The sequence below is a fragment of the Oratosquilla oratoria genome, chromosome 1, assembly GCF_046742065.1.
Source record: "Oratosquilla oratoria isolate Oo_2021 chromosome 1, ASM4674206v1, whole genome shotgun sequence".
Lineage (NCBI taxonomy): Eukaryota > Metazoa > Arthropoda > Malacostraca > Stomatopoda > Squillidae > Oratosquilla > Oratosquilla oratoria.
The window spans coordinates 91831494-91838993 of record NC_134777.1 but is presented as its reverse complement, the minus strand read 5'-3'; the positions used below and the strand labels follow the sequence as shown (position 1 = coordinate 91838993).

At 40.7% G+C, this 7500-nt stretch overlaps 1 protein-coding gene across 1 annotated transcript in view; it reads right to left on the bottom strand.

The window, feature by feature from the left end:
• Cht6 (Chitinase 6) overlaps positions 1–7500 on the bottom strand; it is a 114617-nt gene that overhangs the window by 96248 nt on the left and 10869 nt on the right. The window lies entirely within an intron of this gene.

Genomic DNA, 7500 nt, shown 5'->3' with positions numbered 1-7500 from the left:
GTCACCTATGACGATTGGTTTTCATTTCTAAATTCCCTCTGTTTGCATCAGTGACTTCGCCTGTCACCTGAGTTTTAGTTCCATGAAATACAACAGACTCTGTTATCCTTCATTTATCATCATTCTTTACCAAATGCGCCGTCGACGATCTGATTTAGGTAGCCCTCATCATCACATCTACATCACACTTTCCTCAGACCCTCCTGTTCGAACTTGAAACTTATCATTCACTCTCGGAAGGAAGAAGTCACACTTGAGTGGACTGACGGGCACGTATCATTGGGACGTGTTTCAAATGTACACGAACTTCAAAAAGAATTTGTGCAAAGCGCGAGCGACGACTTTCGAAAAGATTCGTTCAACTAGAACCACATCCCGTTGCCTATCGACGCTTGACTCAAAATGTGTACATTTCAGAATGCAACGATACTTTTTGGAGATGGCATCATCATACGACAGTGTTGAAATCACTAGAGTATTCTGTAACGTGTTGATCACTTAGATACTTAAATAGAGCATAGGTCATGTATAGTCTATATTTCATATGGGTTTTCTATATTTCTGGATATTTGTTTCTAGTTATTGCCATGTTTATCTAGCTGTGAGTTACAGATAAGAGATCTCAGTCTTAGATCAACTTAGAAATTTATTTTATCTTAAACATCAGTACAATCTGAGTTCCCATAACATTTTCTTGTGTGTGTGTGTGTGTGTGTGTGTGTGTGTGTGTGTGTGTGTGTGTGTGTGTGTGTGTGTGTGTGTGTGTGTGTGTGTGTTTGTGTGTATCTGTGTGTGTATGTGTCTGTGTGTGTATGTGTCTGTGTGTGTATGCGTCTGTATATATATATATATATATATATATATATATATATATATGTGTGTGTGTGGGTGTGGGTGTGGGTGTGTGGGTGTGTATGTGTGTGTGTGTGTGTGTGTGTGTGTGTGTGTGTGTGTGTGTGTGTGTGTGTGTGTGTGTGTGTGTGTGTGTGTGTGTGTGTGTGTGTGTGGATGTGTGTGGATGTGTGGGTGTGTGTGTGTGTGTGTGGATGTGTGTGTATGTGTGGTTGTGTGTTTGTGTATGTGTCTGTGTGTGTATGTGTCTGTGTGTGTATGTGTATGTGTGTGTATGTGTGTGTGTGCGTGTGTGTGTGTGCGTGTGTGTGTGTGTATGTGTGTGTGTGTGTTTGTGTGTATCTGTGTGTACATGTGTGTGTGTGTGTGTGTGTGTGTGTGTGTGTGTGTGTGTGTGTGTGTGTGTGTGTGTGTGTGTGTGTGTGTGTGTGTGTGTGTGTGTGTGTGTGTGTGTGTGTGTGTGTGTGTGTGTGTGTGTGTGTGTGTGTGTGTGTGTGTGTGTGTGTGTGTGTGTGTGTGTGTGTGTGTGTTCGTGAGTATATGTGCATACATTTGTGTATGTTCGTGCGTGCATGTGCGTGCGTTAGTATGTGTATGTATGTGTGTGCATGTCTGCATGTGTGCTGGTCTTCGTGTGCGCATTCGTGGTCGTGTGATAAAATGCGCAGAGTACAGATATTCCACTTTGGGAGGAACATAGTCATGTACCGGAAATGCTGCCGAACTCCAGAAGCACCCGGAAGGCCCACTGCCTTCCGGAACGAGGATTTTTTGGATTGGACAGGCGACGGCCATCTTGAGAAACGCCGGCCGACCTTTTGGCTGACGTCATCACCCTCAACCAGGAGAGGATATCAAGTGACAGAAAACGGAAAATCATCCCCAAGTACCAAGAGGAGGAAGCTCTCTTCCAGGAGTGTCTGCCTGTGACCGATGCCGCCAATTTATCTTAACGTACGGTCTCTCTCACCCAGGGCAAATGGCAGTCACTGGTGCCAAGAGGAATCAAACAGGAGCCTTTGTATTCAATCTTCTAAACTCTCGAAGCTTTCTATTGAACAAATAAAATCGTTTAGGGATATTTTGACATAAAACAAACAAACATAAAACACGAATATGATATTGAGCAGGATCAACCAAAACGAATTTTGACAGATTTACAAGCTAAGAAAATGCTTGATCGAAACTGGAATAAAATCATAAAGCTAGATTAACAAGTGACACTAAAAGACTCATCTTGCAAATCTTCGCCGAAGGACCGAGGAATTTTTGCTGAATGTTGAAGCTAAGTATTGCACAGTGATGGTACAAACTGGTTCACAAGTGCTGCAGGGGGACTAAAGGTCCAGGTACAAGAAGAATCCAGGGTAGAGGAGGGTTAACCAAGGCGTTTAGCCAGCCACAGTGGAGGGTGTGGAGGGAAGGGCGAGGTTGGAGGTGTAAAGGGAGGGTTAGAGTGTAAGGTGCAGAGTGTGCAAAAGGAGGGAGGAGGAGGGAGTGGGAAGGGGGAGGAGGAGTGCGACAAGGTGAGGTAGCTGCGTACACTTAGTGAGGCCGGGTTTGTAGCGACATACTCGCTTTTACATTTTATGACAGGTAGAGTCACCTTAACCTCCTCCCCCCCCTCCCAACTCCCACCGCTCCTCCTCCTCCTCGTCCTCCCTTTTTCTATCTTTCCTGTCTCTCTTTTCTATTCACCCCTCTACCACTCTTCGTCCTCCCTCTTTCTCTCTCCTCTCTCTCTTTTCTTCTTCTTCTTCTTCTTCTTCTTCTTCTTCTTCTTCTTCTTCTTCTTCTTCTTCTTCTTCTTCTTCTTCTTCTTCCTCTTCTTCCTCTTCTTATTCTCCATCTTCTTCCTTCTCTTCTTGCTTGTCTTCCTTTTCTTTTTTCTTTTCTTTTTCTCCTCTTATTCTTTCTCCTCTTCCTCTTTCTCTTCTTCCTCTTTCTCTCCTTTCTCTTCTTCTTCCTCTCCTTTCTCTTCTTCTTCCTCTCATTTCTCATCTTCTTCCTTTTCTTCCTCCTCCTCCTCTTCATCTTCTTTCTTTTCTTCTCCTTAATCCTCCCTCGTTTGTCATTTTCCGTTAGTTGCAGTCACAGCGTCACTGGCTGGATGCTGCCGGTTGCATCTTAACTGTAACTCGGTCCCACTGAGTCGCAAATTGCATTGGGAGCTTCTTGGTCCAGCTGCTGCAACTCAACGTCGCATAAGCCTTCAGGTTCCATCCCTCTTGCATGTTGTCAGCCGACCTCCAACATAAACAAACATGGAGAATCTTTTGATCGGGGGAAACTTCCATTCAAATATCTCTGCTGCAAGTTTCCTTGCAATGTAGAGCAGAGAAAACACGTTCCGCAATATTTTATGGTGCGTAGTCTTAGTATTCGGTGACAAAAAATGGAGGAATGAGTCGGTAGTAAGTTGCCATGGATGAACCAACGGAGTATATGAGCTTCACTTGATATCAAGATTTTGATTGGCAGGCGCTGTTTTGATATGTGACTTAAGATATTCTTTATATAAACAAACGTAACCAAAATATTGGGCACAATAATGATTATTTTGTTATCTTGGATATAAATAAAAAGAATGTTCATGCTCGAGTGAACTTAAAAGAAAAGTATCGTTCACAAAGTTTCCCTTTGTCAGAACAATCCCCATCAATTTTTGAACATTAGATCATAAGAAAGGAGGAGACTACAAGAGACCTTAAGGCCTATACTAGGCAGTTCCATGTCCTTTGCCACCTATCATCCCTATCCATAAAGCTATCTTATCTTCTCTTAAAGCAACTAATTGCTTTAGCGCTCACTACATGGTTACTAAATCTATTCCACTTGTTAACCACCCTATTGGTAAATCTATGATTGCCTATTTCCTTCTTAAACCTGAATCTGTCTATCTGATTACTGTGGCGACGCTACGATCTTCTTTTTAACAACATCGGAGTAAAAAATCCGAGGTCGTAACCTGATTTGGATGCCATCGGCGCCTTAGTGACGTCATCAAATCACAAATATGAATTTATCCTGATGGGCATGAACCTGAAGTGCATGATTCGATAGTCGAACGAGTCATCAACCATGAGTGAAACCCGTTTTTCCACGACGGAGTCCAAAGAAGGACACATGTATTCCCCCCCCGATGGTCCACCAGAGGAGAACATGAACTGGTCCAGTCCGCCTCGTTTCCATTCCGATCTACTTATTGAAAGACCAATAACTCTGACACGTGTGGTAGGGGGATTTTAGTGGGATTTTTTTTTTAGAGGGGGGGGGTTAGGGGCAAATCTCGGGGGGTTTTAGGGGATGATTTTAGGGTTGGAATGTAGGGGGAGCTAGAACGATATATTTCCATACACTATTAGAATATCAATCTTTCTGGAAACGACAATCCTATGTGATCTTCATAACACCATCACATTCTTAAATGTCACAGATGAGATTAACAATAAGAATAAATGTTTATTTTTTAATTAGACAAATTTGTGGAACTAGTGCCTTAACCCTTAAACATTCGTTTAAATGCATGTATCTCTTTAGCCTATCGTAAAGCTATTTTTTATCATTCAAGAGAAATTCCCGGCGCAACAAAATGGCTAAACCTCTCTCATGTCATCTTTTTACTTCAATTTATAATTTTGTATTTGTTCTGGTTTCCTCCAAGCAATCTTATTCAGTCAGGAGGAAACAACCCACTCTCTCTCTCTCTCTCAAAAAAAAAAAAAAAAAAAAAAAAAAAAAAAATTGACCCAAATTTTCTCGAGGAACCTTTTCTAGAAAAAGGAGTGTTTACAGATATGAACCCAATGACACCCAAACATGAATTCCTACCTTACCATGTGGTCCATAGGTCCTGTTCACACTAACTATTTGAACCGCGCGGAAACCACGGCGGTACTGTACAATCAAGGAAAAACTGCGCGGTTCTTTGTGAACGCCTCCACTGGCTTACATTGTGAGTAAACCGCTGCAATTGAAACCACTAGTGTGAATAGGGCCTTATTCCTTTATTATGACCGCTACTAGGCTACTTCATTCATTTACCTGGAACAATCTCGATAACAAAGGGGATTACAACTTATCTGAATGTCACATCCTCATTGGGCGACGCTTTTCATTGTGTAGTACTTTCCCTCTCGTCCTGGTCGACGCCAGGATATTTTATTCATCTCTGTGACACAATGGCACCTCCTCGGCAATAAAGATGTAAAAGCACAGAAATTCGAAACCTTCCATAAGACCATCTCCCCCCCCCCATCCTCCCCACTCCCCCTGTCCTTCCTGAGCTCAACGTTGTGGCTCTCAGAACGTCTGAGGATGTGGCATCTGAATACCGTTTTCATTCATTTCCTCTCCCCCAACTCCTCTTCCTCCTACTCCTCCTCCTCCTCTTCTCTAATCTACTCCTTCCACTACTTCTTCTCCTCCTCCATTTCCTCCTCCTCCTCCTCTCCCCCTTCACCATTTCCTTCTCTTCAACTTCCCCCTCCTCCGTTTCCTCCTCCTTCTACTACCTTCCCCTGTCCTCTTTTTCTCCTACTCTTCCTCCACCTCCCTCTCCATCTCCTCTCGTGCCACCCGGATAATACAGAGCTCGTTCGTCCTTGCCACTTCCTCCCCCTGAGTCATTCACACTTTCCTGAATACCAAAGCTACCCTCACTCCCCCCCCCCACACCCACACCCCCACTCCAACCCCCACCACCGACCAAGGTCTTCAGCAAAACATCTTAGAGATCTGGGTGACAAAACCTGTAGTATCGAGGAAATAGATCAGTTCTAGTAAATACACATATGTATGTATGTATGTATGTATGTATATATATATATATATATATATATATATACATATGTATATATGTATATATATATATACATATTATATATATATGCATATATATATACATATATATACATTTATATATATACATATACATATATATATATATACATATATATATATGTATACATTTATATATGTATATATATATATATACACATATATGTACATTTATACATATACATATATATATATATATACATATATATACATTTATATATATATATATATATGTATATATACACATATATATATATGTAAACATTTATATATATATATATATATACACATATATACATTTATATATATATATATGTATGTGTGTATATATATGTATATATGTAAATATACACACATATATATATACATATACATATATATATATGTGTGTGTGAATACATATGTATATATATATATATATATATATATATATATATATATATATATATATATATATATATGTGTGTGTGTGTGTATGTTTTAAGACAGATTGAACATTTTTAGAAGCTCCGCCATGGGATACGAACCCTGACCCGTGCGTCGATAATCACGAGGCCAAGACGCTAGCGACCATGCTACATGGTGATGGTTCAAAAGGACTGTACTAGTCCCCGACCACGCTTCACGTAGATCTTCCAATGTTACGTGAAGCGTGGTCGGGGACTAGTACAGTCCTTTTGAACCATCACCATGTAGCATGGTCGCTAGCGTCTTGGCCTCGTGATTATCGACGCACGGGTCAGGGTTCGTATCCCATGGCGGAGCTTCTAAAATATATATATATATATATATATATATATATACATGCATATATATCTATATATTATATATATACATTTATATATCTGCCGAAACCACTGAAAAAACGGTGGCCGAACGTTTTCGTCTATTAAGACATCTTCAACGGTCCCCTTGAAGGTATCTTAATAGACGAAAACGTATGATCACGGCTTTTTTCTAAGTGGTTTTGGCAGATTTAGTTCATCACGTGTTTATGTGACTGCCTTGTATATATATACTTATATATATATATATGTATATATATAAATATATAAACATATATGTACATATATATTATATATATATATATATATGTATGTATGTATATATACTTTTTCCAATCACTCCGTCAATTGGTTCATTTCCTATCCTAGCATTTAGGTCTCCCAATACAACTACATTGGCATTTCTCCCCAATCCCTCTATGCACTCATTTATATCTACCCTTAATACCTCCCTTTCCTCTACGTTTTTCTCACTGCCAGGCCCATACACACTTACAAAAACCCACATCTCCTTTCCCAGCTTCACCTTCATCCACATCAACCTTGATGACACCTCCTTCTACTCCACTACCCGCTTACTTATCTCTTCACTTACTTGTGTAGCCACCCCTTCTCTCCCTCGTCCCTTCTTCACTCCTGAGTACCTCCCAACTACACTCCCAAACTCACAGTTGCCCTTTCCTTTCATTTTAGTTTCACTCAAAGCCAGTACATCCATCTTTCTTCTCACAAACATACTGCCTATCTCTTCCCTTTTACTCTCATCTGTACCACATTCACGTACATTAAAAGACCCAAACCTTAGGGTACTGGTTGGAAAGCTCCCAGACCCTCTTATGCCTTTTCTTTCATTTTTTGGAATGTCCCCTTTTGGGGCTACAGGTAGTAGGACTCCTAATCCCATCCCCCGTCCCTTTTTTGTCGCCTTTTACGACTCAAGTGGAAATACTTGGTGGCAGTATTCTTTTCCCCCACTACAGGGTAGGCGAAAAAAGGAAATGAATATTCAGAGAAATGGTACAGG